An 18477-nucleotide genomic window follows, 5' to 3' on the forward strand; every position below is an offset into this window, starting at 1 on the left:
AGGCTTCATGGTTTCACTAATGTTACTGAGAAATGTTTGCACATATTTTTCCACCACCAAATAGGGAGAAAATATAGCAACATTTTATGCTGATGCAGGGAATGATTAGCCAGTTTGGAAAGCACATTACAGGTAAGTATCATAACTAATCCCACTGGAGAATAAATTGTTACTAATAAAAGAAATAATAAGAGTGTGTATACTTGGATGTAGCCAATATTTCACAAAAAGCTGATTTTTAAATATCACTGACAGTTGCTCTATTAATCTAAGTTTCATGTAGCACCCATTTACTAAGGTTTCTGGATTGCATTCATGTTTTTCAGGTGTACATTTTGACACATACATCATTCCTATTTTCAGTCCTGCTAGTGCTAATGTTAACCTAGGAGTTCTTTTCCAGCCTCCCACCCTCTGAAGGACATCTAAAATGAACGTACAGAATACGTGTTCTTGGAAAACTCCTTGTGTACTTAATTGCCAATTAAAATCTTGCTGTGGCTTTCCTGCATTTCCGAGCATATAACAGCCAAAATGCAATATGTTGCAAACCCAGATTGGATCAGCAGAAATAACTTGGCTGGCCTGAAAGTGTCCTAGGTGAAACTGTAAGGCTACCTGTTGAATTATACCAGCAACTATTATGTGGGCAGTAGTGAATGCCTGACAGACTGCCTGGAAGAGCACTGTTGCATACTTTTTCATCCATGTATATAAAAATAGTCCAGTTTTTTGAACATATGGCTCTCTTGCTGTACTCATGGATGTTAAATTTACAAGAGTATTAATTATTTACAGCACTACATGGTTAACTTGCTCTTGTATCAACTACCATTCCTATCCTGATTAATCAGTATTTAATTCTGCATTCCACATCTCTATTGACCTTTAAAAATATTTTTTGCTACCTATCAGATAATTGTATATAATAGGAATTATTTTAGATCTTATTTGGCTGATTAATTCTTTGTTTTTCAACTTGGTGGGAAGGGTAGACTTGTTCAATGCATTTCTCAAAATTGCATGAAAGTAGTTTCTGAGCAATAGAAGTGGCAGAACTGTGCCATGGGTGCAGTAATCTTGGCCTTCATGATAAAAGACATTAATGTTTCTTTTTAGAAGTTATTTGTTTACTTATTCCCCATAACCTCTTTCCAAAGATTGTACAAGAGATGCTTTGCTATAGCAGCAAGGTAAAGATATGATTGCATAATAGATATTGTTTAGGATGAGTTTTAATCTTTACTGAATCTTCTCAGTAAATAGTGAATGATATGTAGCTGATGGAAGAGATACAGGAGAGAAAGAGCAGCTGATTCTATGATATTGTAATTATGTTTCTAAACCTGTGCCAGGTGTTTTAACAACTCTAGCTAGCTAAGTTTTATTTTATGTGGATGTAAATAAATATTGTGGTTAATTTTCCTGTTTCCTGAAATAAGACTTTATAGGTATCAGTGAAAAGAATGTAACTGAGGCCTAGAAAAAATAGGAGACAATTATTGGAACGGTGCAACTAAAGTAATGGGGTGCTTGAGAGGTTGACTGCATAGCTAGGGAGGAGGTGATTTAGCAGGCTATTTATAGTCCATCAAAGGGTTTGTATTTGTCTTTTAATAAGGACGTGAAAGCCAGGAAATGACTGAATATAGCCTTCAAATACTTACTGCATGAACACATGGTGCAGACATTAACTGGAACTAGCATGACTGGATATTGTATGGATAAGTCATTAATCAATTGAAAAATGTGTGGCAGGTTGATGACAGAAGCTAAGCAATAGGAAATGCATGGCAAAATGTAAAAGGAACAGATTAGATATAAATGAAGGGGGTAGGGGGAGAGGAGATTTACATACAAATTTTTTAACTCAGATGCTTGAAAGCTTGACTGGCATCATGCTTCATTACTTACTGTGCTACATCAGTAAAGGGAACCTGAGCAACAAATCTAGTCTTGATTTAAGTATTTGGTTAAAGGTGACCAGGTGAGTGAAAGTTCTTGACTGGTGGGAGAGGGAGGCTCCTGCCAGGGATGTGGGGCTAATGGATGAACAGTCAAACCTGGAATAGCATCCTGGGATCCTGGAGAGTCAGTGTGAGTGGGGCATGGAGAGGGAGAAAGGATTTGCAGCTGACAATGGCACACACATCAATTCAGGATAGCTTAATTATTATATTCTTAAGAGTTTAACTTGATTTAACTTTAGATGTTTATTTTAGTGCAACATAAATCAGGTAACATTAATTATCAGCTCCCAAATAACTGTATTTAACACAGACTGCAATTGTCTCCACTGAAAGCATAAAAGTAAGTGGGAAAGAAACAATCTTGGTCAACCCACAATGGAAAAGACTTGAGATTTTTGTGAAATGCAGTCATATTTTCTATTTCACAAAATACTTTTTGTCCTGTAAAGTCATATGAGATTATAACAAATCTTATATTTTTCCCTTTAAGTCTCTATGATGATGGTTATTGTGCAATTTGCATTTCAACATACAGTTATGCTTTCTGGACTCCAGCCCTACTGGAACATGATCAAGTTCAGGATAGACAACAACAAAGGGAGGATATAATTATATATACTCACAAGAGATGAAAATTAAAACTGTTTTGCAGTTTATAGAAGTTATATGGGCTTTATTCAATTAGAAAAATCATCTTTCACCATAGGTTATAGCAATTAATTTATTAGAGTGAGGGGTGGTCACCTAGTGTAACTTCTTAAGCAGTTGTGTTTCTTTCAGTGATAGGGAGAAGCCTTAAATCTTTTCTCTGCTGCAGTATCTAGCAGCGGAAAACGGTCCTTGCCAAAATCCATAAAGCTGATGCCTTTTCCTCCTCTAAATCCCTCCTCAAAACCTTTTTCTGATGTGATGCTTGCAAACCACTCCCATCGGTTAGGCAAGTAGTGAGCTGTAGTGAAGTCTGTTTGCTTTACAGTTTTTCAGTCTTTCCAACCCACTCCCACCTTGTGGTTTATCTGTTCCATCCATTGCCTTTATCCCAGCTGATAAGAATGCTGTTAGGTCTCTGATGCAGGAACTCTTTCTTATTATTGTTTGCAAAACACCTAATTAAATTAAATCCTTTCATTTGGGGTTTCTAGGTGCAACTATAATACAAATAGTAAATAATAACTTTGTAAGATTAGCATTATCTCTAACCCAAAAATCTGAAAATAAGACCAGTAGTAGGTGATTTGCAGTGCACTGGGAGGAACTAAGCAGCGGAGAAGGCACTGGAGTGCCACAACAGAATCTTGTCACCAGACAAATCCTGCCCAGTAATATGGAGGAGTGCTAAAGGATTTGGGGAACTGTGCATGTGTATGTCTACACAGCTTGCTCTCAATAAGCCATCCAGACTAGGAAGTTAGAACAAAAACTATTTCCATTGTAAGATGTTTTTTACTACATAGAAAATTAATTTCTCCATACTTAGGTCTGATTTATTGGTTGTTACTAACCTCTGGTTGACCACCTGCACACAAAAAGCTTCCCACATTAATGGAGCTTAGGGGTAAAATGTAACCTGGGAGTCCTCACGTTTGAACCACAGTAGCATATCTTGTTCTGCAGTGAAAGGTGTTTCATCACAGAAATGAAGAGCTCCTTAGTTAAAGCTGACAGGAGAGGTTACAGGTGAAAGTTCTGGGTCATAACCTCAGTGTGACTTGGCTTTTAGCATGTCACCTTGGCTGTGATATGGATAATTGGGTCAAAACCAGCAATAAAAATGAATACACAGTGCATCACTAAGCCAGAAGGAGAATGTCTTTTGAGAGCTCTGTGTAACTGGTCATACCTGTTCTAAAATGAGTACATTCTTTGAGAAGTATTAAAGGAAACTGACCTTACTTTAGTGTCTAATCATAATAAATGACAGGCTGGGTTAATTATTACTTGGTAATACCTTATTTAAACTTTGTACTAAGATTCATTTGCAGTATATTCTTTCATGCAGAACATAAAAGATGTAATTGTGTGCAGAGTGGGCGTGGTGTTTCCCTAGGTCAAGTAAGGAATAATTTGTTTATATACTTGCCCTGTATGAAAAAAATCCATGCATACTGTACATGAATATCCCAGTTTATAGGACTGTTTCTATTCGTTGTTTGCGCAAATTGAGGACAGTCACTTTCTTAATGCTTGGGTGTCACTTTTTTTCCTAGCCTGAGATAAGGGAGGAAGATATAGATGTGTTTCCACAGTGCAGCAGTAACTTAATAAAACCTTCCAGACCCAGTCTAGATCTTCATCCTTCCCCACTCCATACATCAGTATTTCTAAATTAGCTGGCCTGATTGCTCCATCTTGTAGTCTTGTAGGACTTGCTAAAAAGTCAGGGCCCGGACTTTACTTCCAGGCTGTTGATTAGCCATCCCCAGGGATGAAACAAAGTAATTTGTACTGAACCTTTTTTATTCAGCTGACTGAAGCTGGTGTTCTGTCTTCAAGAAATCTGTTATAGACAGTACCTCACTGGATCACTTTTTTTGAACCAAAACCTATGTGTAGCTTTTGTATGTTCTTCACATGTACAGTTGTTGCACCAAGGAATTTGTGTGAATTAACAGAGGCACTGGACATGTGGAATGAGACATGGGCAGATAAAATTAGATGTCACTTTGGAAAACATCAATGTAATTTTTACAAAATAATGCAGTATCCTGAGAAAGGGGGAATACTAGCTGATCCTCAAGGGTTTTTCTTATTCTTCTGCAAAATAGGAATTCTTTTTTTTATTTAATTCCTCCCCCCACCCCGCCCCCAGGTTCACAGGCACCTACTCTGCTCTTTGGGGATGTCCATGCTGTGGAGCTCTTATTATCTCAGAATGGTCCAAGATGTTTCGCTATACCACAGAGAAATGCAAGCAATTACAGAGGAAAAAAACTTGTTCTTCCAGCATGGGGGAAATGGATGGTCTGCCACAGGGTACTCATTGTTTCATGACACAGCCACTGTTTTTTCTATTATCAGCCATATTTAGAAAGTAAATGTTTTTATAAGCTCTGCTATTTTTCTACCCTTTAGATACTCTTGTTCTAAAGTTTTCTTTTTTTTGTGTGTGTGTATGTCTTAATGTCCCCTTGATATCTTTAAGTCTTTGTCATGTTTAACTTTCTCAATAGGCTGCTTCTTCCATTTTCATTTCCTTTCTTTCCTTTATTCTCTACTGCATATTCCTCTCCACTTTCCCCAGTGTTATATTTATTTATTAACTGCACTTAAGCACTCTCAATTAAGCACGAAGTCCTATTATGGTGGTCGCAATCTACAAAGCACAGCAGAAAGGAATTTTATCCTCCTTTCATGGATAAGGAAAATGCGGCTCTGTCCAGTCAGTGTCTTGACCTAACCCATGTAAGGAAGCCAGATGCTTTCAGGCTTGAGACCATTTGGAATAGAATAGAATAGAACAGAACAGAACAGAACAGAATATTTCAGTTGGAAGGGACCTACAATGATCATCTAGTCCAACTGCCTGCCCACTTTAGGGCTAAGTAAAAGTTAAAGCATATTATTAAAGGGCATTGTCCAAATGCCTCTTAAACACTGACAGGCACGGGGCATCAACCACCTCTCTAGGAAGCTTGTTCCAGTGTTTGACAACTCTCTCTGTAAAGAAGTGCTTCCTAACATCAACTCAGAGTTTATCCCCCCCGATGCAGCTTTGAACTGTTCTCATGCACCCTATCACTGGATACCAGGGAGAAGAGATCAGCACCTCCCTCTCCACTTCCCTTCCTCAGGAAGCTGTAGAGAGCAATGAGGTCATCTCTCAGCCGCCTTTCTCCAAACTAGACAAAGCCAAAGTCCTTAGCTGCTCCTCACAGGACATTTCTTGAGTCCTTTCACCAGCTTTGTTGCTCTCCTCTGAACGCATTCCAGTACCTGAAGATCCTTCTTAAATTGTGGGGCCCAGAACTGCACACAGTACTCAAGGTGAGGTGACACCAATGCTAAATACAGCAGGATAATCGCCTCTTTTGACCAGCTGGTTATACTGTGTTTGATGCACCCCAGAATGTAGTTTGCCCTCTTGGCTGCCAGGGTACACTGCTGACATATTGAGCCTGCTGTCACCCAGCACCCCCAGATCCCTTTCTTCAAGGCTGTTCTCAAGCCACTCATCTCCCAGTTTATACTTGTGCCTGAAGTTACTCTGTCCCAGGTGCAGAATATGGCATTTGAACTTGTTAAATTTCATGCCATTAATCATTGCCCAGTGTTCCAATCTATCTAGATCCCTCTGCAAGGCCTCTTCTCCCTCAAGAAAGTCAACAGCACCTCCCAGTTTGGTATCGTCAGCAAAAATTGCTAATGGTGCTTTCAACTCCTGCATCGTTGATAAATATATGGAACAGACCTGGCCCTAGAATTGAACCCTGAGGAACACCACTGGTGACTCATTGCCAGCCAGATGTGGCCCCATTTACTACAACCCTTTGAGCTCTGCCATTCAGCCAGTTCTTCACTCTGTGCACCATGAACCTACTCGCCTCAGAGTTGGACAACTTGTCCAGAAAGATGCTGTGAGGGACAGTATCAAAAACCTTACTAAAATCCAGAAAAACAGGAGTTTTCATGAGTCCCACTGATACAAGGCTATCAGTCATCTTTTTTGTTTGTTTGGTTTTTTTTTAACACACCTTTTCCCTCTGTGTGCTCTTTCTTTTCTCTTTTCTTTAGTACTTTTCCAGAGAGAACAGTTTATTCTCTACGGTTACTAACATTTGGCCACTTTGCTGAGTGGATATCTTTCCACCCAAATCAGTGGCAATGATCTCAGGTTACAGGATGTTTCATCAACAACAGAACACCTGTATTGCATAACTCAAATAAGTTGAACAGTACACCCATCTTGAAATAACACTAGGCACACAAGTTAATTGCATAGTTACTGTGGAAAAAAAAAAAAACCCAAATTAATTATTTGGTGGTAACTATTCAGCGACTCTATCAGCAATGGCAGTAACTTGCTTGTTTAACTTAAGATAACACTTTCAGTGCTTGTTATTTTCCAGTAATCACGTAATTGACTGGTGTGCAAACAAAATGACATTTTGGAAAAATGCTTGCACATAAAATCCCAAACTAACACAGCAAGAAAAGGTTACTCCTACTACATCCATAAACATTACTGACAACAGTTATCATAGCTTATTCAGAAATAAATGGGGAAAAACAGAGTAAGTGCCTTCATTGAATTCTACCCATGTTCTGCTGCAGGGCAATGGGGAAGGATGCACAACTGGGGAGAAGGAGGAAGAAAAGAGGTACTTGACTGACATGTATAAATGCAGATCAAATGGTCTTTTTGGTTTTGTTGTCCTCCTCTGTGGTAAATGATTGGGGAAGATTATTTGAGTTACATGGTGAAACATATGCTTAGCTCTATCTCATTTACAAAGCAAAAGGACTACTGTCCTGTCACTTTGAGTTATTACTACCTCTAACTCTCCAAACCTAAACTTCTGAAAGCAAGATAGAATCAGCTTCTGTTAATGAGAATAGAAATTAAATAATCAATGCATCTAATGGTGCTAATAACGCCAAGTTCACAGGTTCAATCCCTGCTTACTGCAGGGGGGTTGGGCTCGATGATCTCTTAAGGTCCCTTCCAACCCAAAGCATTCTATGATTCTAATAATAATAATAATTAGATTCTAAGTTTTTAACATGTAAATGAGTATTTGGTTGATAAAAGAGAAAATTGAACTTTAGACTTTCTAGAAGTTAAAGAACCATTTTTTTGGTCAATTTTCTTGAAAGCAGTTTTGAACCAATAGGTTTTCCCAGTGGATTTTAGCACCCATGCTTGCATGTGGACAGAAAGAACCACAGTTGATCTACATAAGGATCAACATCAAAATAAAGTAGGGCATGAACAAGAGGTTGTTTATTCAGGTCCTAAAGTGGATACTCCTATTCCAAGATAAAAACTTATCAATGTTAAGTCAGTTGTTTAGAGACTAGAAGGCTCCCCAGTTACAATGACGCTGTTACATGGGTACAACAAACTCCCTTACTCTGATAGAACACACTCAAAGGGGCTTTTTCTGCTTTTATTTCAGCTGAGCTTAACCCCTTTCTAGTCAGAACAATGTAGTATTTAACACAGCAAGATTACCATATACACAAAGGCACAATATATCTCTGTTACTGTATTGTCTTGAAATCACATTTACTCATTTGTATGCATGTCAGCATTTGAATCAGAGCTGTTATTGTTTTACCTGGGTGTCTGGAAGATTGGGATGCAGTGTCTTGAGTGCTAATGCAATATGGAGATCTTGCAGAAATAGGATCTACTAGAAGTTCACAGCAGCTGTTGCTCTGTATTTCATTAAGATCTTTCATTATTAATGGAAATTCTAAGGGAGCTGTTATCCCATATTAATGCATAATGAGAGATTTCAATCTATTACTGAGTCATAATAGCTACTGACATGATGCTTTTTTTGGTAGTAACTCGTTGGAGAGCAACCTTTGGACATGTTCCTGCAGCAACACCCACACTTCTAGGGAAAAGGATTATCAATGCAAATTACAGGGGTGTGTTTATTAAAGGTTACTAATTTGAAAGATGAAAATTTGGTGAGATGAATGATTGGTAAAAGCATCTGTCATCCATTTCAGGACCAAAAGAAGATTATAAGAATCATGGAAAGCAAAAGAAGTTTTTGTTAAAAAGGAGGTCTGGAAGCTGTAATTGCTCATTTTTTTTCAGATTTGTTCTAAAGTGCGTGTTCAAACCTCCATCTCAAGCATCAAGGACTATTCTCAAGCATCTTAAGTATTTCTATTAGAGGTATCTAATCCATAGGTTTTTCTCTTGTCATCTAAATTTCTCCTAGAGCAGTCACCAAAAGCCTTGAGTAACCAATCACCTACATCAAACCTAAGCCCTTTCAGCCACCAGAGTCTTGATATATCTTTGGAGGCTGTGAGCACATCTGGGTCAGACTCTGAATAAAATATTTCTCGCAACTGAGGGACATAGAAAAGTAGCTTTTTATATCCCATGTTATATAAATGACGCTCATTCAAAAATGTCCAATACACTTGAATTCCTTCTTCTGCTGGGGGGTCTTCATATCTCCATCTCCCATTGACAAAAACTTTGCTGAGTGACAGTACTTTAACTTCCTTCTGCTGACTCATCTTTCTCCAGTTCAAGCAAAAAAAGTGTGACACAGATTCAAGTATTTATCTATAAATTAAACACAGATTAGAATTCAAGACTCCCCCATGTAAATGATCTATTGGTTGCTTGAAGATTCATAGGTGCCCATTGCTGTCTCTTTCTGAGCCAGTGAATAGTTTCACAGCATCTTCAGCAAGAAGGAATGAGAGTAATCCCTCCAAATTTAGAATAACTGAAGTTTTCTTCATGGAGATGGGAGAAACTTGGTTGCACCTCCTCATTATGCAAAGGTACTAGGTTTTCATCATTCTAAATGAGATCATTAACTGCTTGGGTACAATTTGTAGGAGCTGGTACTTCCTTCTCCTCAGGAATAAATTAGTAATCTCTGGTTGCATTTTCTTCAGAGACAGTGCTTAGGCATCCATCTTTAGGAATGGATTCTAGGCTGAGATTTCTCAAATATGAGGAGGCTCCTCTCTGCTATGTTCAGTCTAATACCCAGATATAGCTTAAGATTAAAGACTTACTGTTCATGTTGTTTGCTACTGGTTGCTTATTCTACTTCACATACAGCTTGTATTTTGAAAATGTAGATCTTCTTACACCTTTGAATACAAAAGTTTTTACAAGGAAGTCCATTACAGGAATCAGAAACCTACCTCCTTTTGTTTGGGTAGCACTTTCAAGTTATAAGTGCTTGAAAGATGCATAAGGAAGTACAAAACCTTTACAGAGCTTAGGTGGATCATAGATGAGTCAAGGACCTGATATTACTTCTCTAAACAGGAACTGATTTTTACCCAACTGGGAAATCCCACCTTTATCCTCTAAGAACTCAAGCATGGAAGTCATAGTTTGGGGGAGGTTGTTGTGATTTTATACTGCTGTTGTGCTCACTTGAAGCTGAAATGACAAAATAGGATGTTTTAGATGGTCCCAAGAGACTGTATGGGTTACAGAAGCTAATTCCCAAGGACATCTGCAAATCCTGAGGAAGTGTTGTACCCTCTGCTCCCGAAATCACTGTCTTATGCTCAGCCCCTAATGGAGAGCTTGCAAGAGTTCTGCAAGGAAGGCTTCAGTTGCATACATTAGTGTCCACCCCGGTGAAATTATCTCTGGCCTGATCTTAGCCTTTTTGACATTTTAGTCTTTTTAGCCAATGTAAAGAGCATAGAAGAGAGTGAGAATTTCGTCTATAGACATTAGTAATATTAACGGTACAATTTCAGTGCACAGCTGACAAGGTGTGAAAATACAACTCATGAAACTATCCTGATTTTAACTTCTCCTGGCTAACAGCATTTCAGTGATCCCTGCTGCACTTCAGCTGTCTTTTCTTTATTTCTCTGAAAAATTTCTTATTTGCGGAATTTGAGCTCTGTAATTTCTACTGGACTGATACTTCACGATAAAGTAGGATGAAAACATTCTCTAAAAAAAACCCAAAAATTAATCTGCCTCAGTCAACTGTAACACAAAATAGTAGCTTAAGGATTTCAATAAAATATGCAAATGAGAAATATCCTGAGTCAATTATTAGTATCTTTTTTTTTAAAGGAGAGGATAATTACAACTGTAACTAAGCTGATGTTTGTGGGATGGACCATAAAGTTCTTGATCTCTCTATTAGCTTCTGAACACATTAAATCTGCATCTATGTCTTACAGCTTATTGTGTGATAAACTTAATCCTGTAATGGGAAATCTTTTGACCTAGGTGACATCTGTAGCATAAGGCTAAGTCTGGCCACTTAGCTATTTAACTTTGTCAACTTCATGACATTTCTCTTGAGGTCTTCATGGCTGCTTTTCTCTAACATGTGTTTTCTCTTTTTTTTTTAATGTGCAAGATTATTTTTATGTTACATTCCCTGGTGTATTAATTTGAATTTCTGGGATTTTAACACCCATTCCCTATGGTTTTTAGCTTTCTCCTTCCTGTTCATCTGCACCATGTTCCTCTGTTCAGGAATCCTGTGCTCATCCCGGGTGCTCATGGTGGAAACTTTTTACTGCATATGAATATTCTGTATTCCTTCTTTCATCCTGAAGCAGTTCTCATGTGTGGACATTTATTTCATGCAGAAATCTTTGTAAAACTATCCCCTGTGTTGTTAGGATCAATTTTGGATATGGTATAAGGAAAAAAAATCAGAGACCTGTAAAGATATGTAAGGCAGATAGGAATGTTGCAGAGATTTACAGAGCTTTGGAAGATTTCTGGAAGTGAAGCTGTGAATGGCCTATCATTAATAATAAAGGAAGTAAGCAAAGTAGTTTTGGGAAATACTTTCTTTTTTTTTCCAGAGGTTAAGCCTTCTGATAAATTTCTTCATGTAGATTTCCACATACATGACTAGGGAAAGCTCATGACTTGCATAATGCTGTTATATGGCATAATGCCACAACTTTGGTCTCAGTGTTGCAGCCTGGGAAACTTTATCAAGTTAGAGTTAAACATATACTAGATACTGTGGAGAGACATTAAACTTAAATATAGCTAGGATGACTGTCTCCCATCCTTTGTCTCCCTATGGGAACAGGCTGCATGTACTGTCACTTCATTTTATCTGGTAATTAATTTTGTGCAGTGTGAGTTTCCATTTATACTAAGTTATCAAGTATTGTCTACTTGATTGGCCATTGTTCTCTTCTGGTCTAATTAGAATTAATTCCTTGTCTTCAGTATGTGGTAGTTTTGTTTTTAACATCTCCAAAATTTAGGAGGAATCTGTGTTGTATTAACTGCTTAAAAGGTCTAGACCTTCTCTTTCAAATATAGCAGTCTTCCTTATTGAGGACTAGAAATTTCAAACAGGACAATACAGCTTAATGTATGTTAGTATATGACTTTTTTTATTAATAAAATTGGACTAACTATTCAGGCTACCAGGATTGTGCTGTTTTAATCATAGTTAAAGTATAGTAAAACATGGTACTATGTTCTAGCACAGTGAAAGTGTTTTAGTAGTGCTTCAATTGCAATAGACAGTGGTCATTGTTGTATTTGTTTAACTGTGCTTATCTACTAATGTTGCTACCACTGCTACTAAAGGCTTTCTTATTTAGGTGTCTGAGACCTTAATTATATTCTCTCTTCGTGCCGTTACTACAATTAAATGATTTGTTATAATAATGTTTGCCCTTCCCTCACTTGAAGCATTATTCCCCTCTTATGCTATGGCTTGAGGCTTGATAAACTGAGCTTCGCTGAAATGCTATTGAATGGGTTCTCCTCCCTCTATTGCTTTTCAGAAACAGCAGCTGCCCTCTTCCTACTCCTACACATCTCTTTCTATTCCCATTCATTTTAACCATAGCAAGCAAGCATGACAGTAGCCTTGGTTTTGTTTGATTGGTTTTTTTTTCCTTTTTTCTGACAACTGGACTTTTGGGTTCAAATAGCTTACTCATCCAAGTTGAGTAAAAATAACCTTTCAGACACCTCTACAGCACCCCAGCCATAAGCCTCTAAGCATCTTTACATGCAGGAAGTATCAGGTGACAAGTGTGACAAATTCTTTACTTTGGCAATGGGATTCTCCAAATAAAAATTTAAAGCATGCAACTGGATTTAAAATGGAAGTGAGGGACCTCCAGCGCTGATTAAGTATTAATCTGTTCAGTAACATTTAAGTGCCTTGATTTTTAATTGCTAATGCACTTTCTTTTGAGGCCCTTGTGCTAAACTCCTATGTGGACACTCCTTTATTTATATACAAGTTGAAAAAAACTACCCACATTATGAAATCTTGTTGTTTTTGGCTATGTTTTTCATAGGTGTAGTCCTGAAGCCTTGTTTTTGTGGTGCATGTGATATTTCAGAAGTTATCATATCCTGAAGGTGAGGCCATTAAATAAAATGACCCAAGAAGATGCAGTAGCTTGAATTTGAACATGTGACACGTCATAAAAAGAATAATTTTTTTTACTGTATGAATTAAGTTGCAGGGACTGTTAAGTTAAACTTAAAATAACCCTTTTAAAAGTTGTTGAGGATAATGAATTAGCCAGGAGGAGTTAGAGCCTGCTTCTGCCAACTAAAGTGCTTGGGGACTTGAGATAGAAGTGAATGATAAGAAGCAGCTTTCATGCATTCAAATAAATTACATGTTGGGCTTGGCTTAATCCTGGCATCCGAATTATCTCTGGGGTTTTCCCTACATTATCTTAGTCTATGATTATGCAAATATCCTTTTAATGTAGTGACTTCTTAACGGGAAATTAGTCTCATACTTGCTCATATACTGTTGCAACCAGCAGACATTTCCTTGCAAAATCCTAATGTGTTTGAGGTACAAAAGACACATTAACTGCTTAAGTACCAAAATTTTGCAAACATGCAAATAACAGGACATGCTTGGATATGTCAGGGATGTAGCAGACGGATCAGGAAAGAGATAAGCTTCTTAACACAAAAATATTCCTGGGTTTGAAAGTTCATCCAGAATGTAAATTGTATTAAATTTATATTTGGTTTCAAATATAGAAAGGAAAACAGGGGAGGGAAAAAATTCTTACAGAAAAGCAGGATTAAAACTGAATAAAACATGGAAATGAGACAAAGCATGAAGATAAAAGAAATGTTATCATTAGTGTTAAATGCACAGCAACCTGCTGAGCCGAGGTAGTCTGCCATCATCTTCACACATATAGACATACTTAAATATATTGCAGTGATGTTGTTTTCAGGAACTGCACCAAAAATGGGGACTGTGAAGGTAAACTGCTTTGTCTGGAGAACAGGAACTTAAGAATGGGAATCAGATGTTTCATCTGGAAAGACAGACAGCTGGTATCCTTTGGGAGGGGCAGAACTGAAGTCACAAAAATTGTGTTGTGTTACTTGTGGTAGTATTAACGTATATCTCTAAGTAAGCAGCAAAGCTCAGTTCTTGATTTGTTGTTTTTGTAAATCTCTGCTAGGTGAAATTATCTTAGGTAACCTTTTTCTTAAACTAAGCGTTTCTAGTATAAGAGGTCATCTTTCTTTTTAGGAAAAAAAAAAAAAACAGTTAAGCATTTGATGTCAATCTGGGATACACTAGTGGTAAGTTGGCAGCTAGTACTCGAGGTGCTCCCCACCCCCCTTTTCTTTTTTACCCCCCTAATTGAAACACAGACAGCTAAATCCTTGGAGTTACAGGGGAGCTTAATGAAATTAAGCACCTAACTTTCCAGTGGGATTTAGGGTAGTATCTGATTCATTCAAGCTCTTTTGAAACTCGCATCAAAGTGAACTGTTCAAGGCATGACCTTAAGGTAACACTTGAATCAGCCACAAAATCTAGACTTCCAGTTCTTTGCTTTAAATGTATGACCTATTCTTTCTTCTATATCCAGTGTATTCTGTTTGTAATTACCAGAAATTACCATTAGAGAAATTGGAGCTAATCTGAGGCTCATTAAGGAGAGAGAAGTTATGCTTAAATATTTAAATAAATTCTTGTTGATCTGGTTTCTGGAGGTTAAACTGTGCAATTTTATCTGTCATAGATGGGAGAAACTTGCTAGTACAATAGCACAGTATCTTAGAGTAAAAAAGCCCAACACACATACGTAAGTACAAAGAAAGCGGGTGTTTGCAAATGCTATTCAGGCAACATGGATTTCCATGATTCCCCATTAAATCACATCTAGTCAAACACGCTCAGTCCATTTTTGGTATTGAGCACTAGTCAGTCACTATTTTTTTCTGATTGCTTTAGCAAAATCTAGCAGATGCTAGATTAAGTCTGAAGACATATAGAAAAAATTAAAAAAAATACTATTTGGAATTGATTTTGTTTTCAATAGATTAAAATCCTAAGAAATAGCCAACTGTTTTGGCTCCACTAGAGGTTTCACCTCCAAATAATTTGTAATGCTGCACTCAGTATGCTGAACCACTAGCATTCAAATTTAGCAGAAACAGGTCCCTGTGCTAATGATGTCAACCAGAAAACAGTGAGATTTCATTTTCCACCTGATCTATGTAGTGAATCCTTGGGTAGTACCAGGATAAATGCCTGAGAGCTCTTTTTCAGACTGAGGGACTTAGAAATTCAGTCTTTTAAAAATGTTATCAGGTAGCATTCTTCTGGAGTAACATTAAACTTTTAACATTAAGCTGACTCAAAATTAAACCAAACATACAGATTCACTGACCTCTAAGAAAGCTTTGATTAGCTGGTAGCAAAGAGCAGTTACAGGCACCTCTATATTCTCTGTTACAAAAGTCTACCGTGGCTCAGAGGGCTGTCCTTGGACACAGCCTGGGTCTGTATGGCACAACTTTTATTTCACCTTACATGAAGGGAAAGAAAACAAAAATAAAGCCTTGCAAGGGTTCACCTCCCCTTATAACAAAAGGTAAGTACAAATCCAAAGTGGCTTCAAAAACGAAGCATTAGGTTAATGGTTGGACTGGATGATCTTAAAGGTCTTTTCCAACCTAAACGATTCTATGATTCTGTTATTCTAATTTCTTTATTGCTTATGAATCTGTAGAGTACATGACTGATAACTCCCTTCATTAGGGATACCTTAACTTACATCAGGTCAGAGTTTTTTTAACAATTTTGAAATTAAGAAGCATTAATATCAAACTATATATTTTCTTCTGTTCCTTGATACAGAATTAAGCAATCTAAAGTACTCCAGGTTTGTTTTTGCCAATTTGCCACCTTCTGTAAAATGGCAAAAACTCGTTACAGACATATTTGCCAAAAAGTGTGGCAAAAAAGAATTCAGGGGAAGACTACAGGTTTATTTGTATTGTTCCACTAGTCAGTAGGCTTTTTTAGATGTTAATTTTTAAATTATGATTTCAGAGTTAAAGGAAATAGCATGCCAGTTGTTCATTACAGCATTCACTAGAGGACCTGTATTGGCATCATAACTGCTTACTGTAAGTTAGAGCTCTATTGCTTAACATTTCAAGATGCTGTATTCTGCAGTTTTATTTCCTTCTTGGAAAGCAAGTAGGATGTTTGCTAGGAAATTACTTTTACTGGGAAATACTGGAAGTTAATTAGTATTTTGGATGACCCACTTGCAATGGGAATTCTGTCATTTTTACGTGGGCCTATCTGGTGATACTAAACCTAGATAATCGGCTTTGATGGAGATGAAGTCTTTGCTGCAAACGTATAAAAATATCTAGCTAGCTTATTGGCCTACAATTCACATCAGAAAATGATCTAGACTTAAAAATGATGGGACTTTAGAAGGTTTAAATCATATGGGAAATTTTCATATTTTTGTTCTACGTAATTGGAGCTGAACTGTAAGAGGTTTCTAAACACTTTGGGAAACACCAATCATTTCACAAGTTTATGAAGCCATCAAAGCTGTGAAGTCATTGATTGTTGAGAGTTCACACTCTCAACAGTTCACACAGAGCTCTCAACAGAGAGTTCACACACAAACAGATGTGAGAAGAGTGTATTTATCTCATTTCCATACCACTGAATGGGACTCTGAGCGTCGGAATCTTATGAAGGAACTTAACTATTACTATAGAAATTTGATATTTCACACAGATTTTAGAAAGACTACAGAGTGGCAAATTGTAGCTGGATAAGGAAGTGAATATTTGTAATTAACATGACCCCAGAGGAATATATTTGGCAAAAAATACCTTCCCTTGTGAGTGTTCTTTTGCAGTTTGTCATTATACATGCAGAACAAAACACCACCAAGTGTAAAATCATCTTTTTCCTTATAAAACATCAGTATTATGGAATGATACAATGTTCTATTCTGACAGCATCATCAGAACACCACAGGAATTTACTTTTTGCAGAAATCTAGCAGTTCAAATAAAGAGTTAAATGTCACAGTCAATAGGTGGCAACTAGATTTCAAGACTATGTGGATTGTCACATCAAGAAGTATTTTCATTAGCATGCCCGTAGGGAAGAAAAGCTAATGGAAATACAGTCTGCTTTCCCTTCATGTCCGTTGCACCACTTAAGTCTAAAAATACTTGAGAGATGTGTTTTGTGCTTAAGTGGAGCAGAGGAGTATGCAGACTGTCCAAAGTCACTCTCTGATCTAAAAAATAACATTTTTCACCCAAGTTCTTACTGCAATCCACATACACTCACAAGATGTGGAGTCACTGCGAAATATTTGCCACTGGCAGACAAGTGTCCAATAATGAAAAAATGTATCAATAAACATATAGTCAACAACCTGCAGTAACTTAGCAATAACAACTATTTCACAATAATTAAGGTCACCCTTGCCCTAAGGTTTAAACTACATACAACACTACGTACAGTAGGGAAGGACAAACGTGCCTAATGGTCACAAGACACCGATCTTAACGAAACCTGCCAGTCTGTCAGCATAGCACCACTACTCTTTACAAATTTTAAGAATCAGATAGCACAAGCATTTCAGAAGGGAGTTCAGAAATAAAGTCAATGGCATAAACCATAAAACAGTCAATGCTATGCCTGTGTTCCTAAAATGTGTAAGGAAATCCACAAAAGAACTAAATATGGTTATTCCTTTAATGCAAGAATAGAATGGCAGATTTTGTTCAATTAAATTCACTGTAACTGATGTCAGTGAGTCTTGCAGTCCAGTCATCAGTGGGAAAAAGGAGGCTTATCTGAACTACATGGTAATTCCTTTAACAATTCTTTAGTTGATATCTGGCTGACAGGGACAGCAAGATTTGAGACCAAAGCTTAGGTATTTCCTGTTGAGAAAATCTGAAGCATCCCAGTGAGGTGAGGGTATGTTATCTTGGTAGATGAGTACTCAGCAAGTTTCTGATGGTAGATCATTCTATAATGAAATATTCCTGTGGAGTGGTAACTTAATCCGTTGTGGTCTTGACATCATCTTTGACAGCTGCTGTTGGGCTGGTAGCAGCGTATGCTGAACATGCTCTTTTGTACAGCACAGAACACAGGCTGTAGCTGCTACAAGGATGTGGAGATAAGAGCTATCTGGTTGCTGATAAACTGGCAGCATAGCAGCAACAACTCTGGTGGCTACACCAGGCTGTCATGGCACAGGTGACCACATCTTACTGCTTAAAAACAGCTGGTACCCAGCAGGTTGGATCACATCAGCAGGTGCTTGGCTTATACCATAATGCCTTACTGCAAATGAGTTTTGCCAGAGCCCAGTTACAAACTATTATGTGGGGACATGAATACCCACCAAGCCAAAGCAGGATGTTTTTTGTGTAGGTTCAGCACAATGCAATTACCAGTAACTAGAGAGATCAATGGCATATGTTGCACTATAATCATTAGTCTGACATACATAACTAAAGAAAAGCCAATGTTCATTAATGAGTGAAAAATATAAG

This window comes from Pelecanus crispus, chromosome 6 (assembly GCF_030463565.1).
Source record: "Pelecanus crispus isolate bPelCri1 chromosome 6, bPelCri1.pri, whole genome shotgun sequence".
Lineage (NCBI taxonomy): Eukaryota > Metazoa > Chordata > Aves > Pelecaniformes > Pelecanidae > Pelecanus > Pelecanus crispus.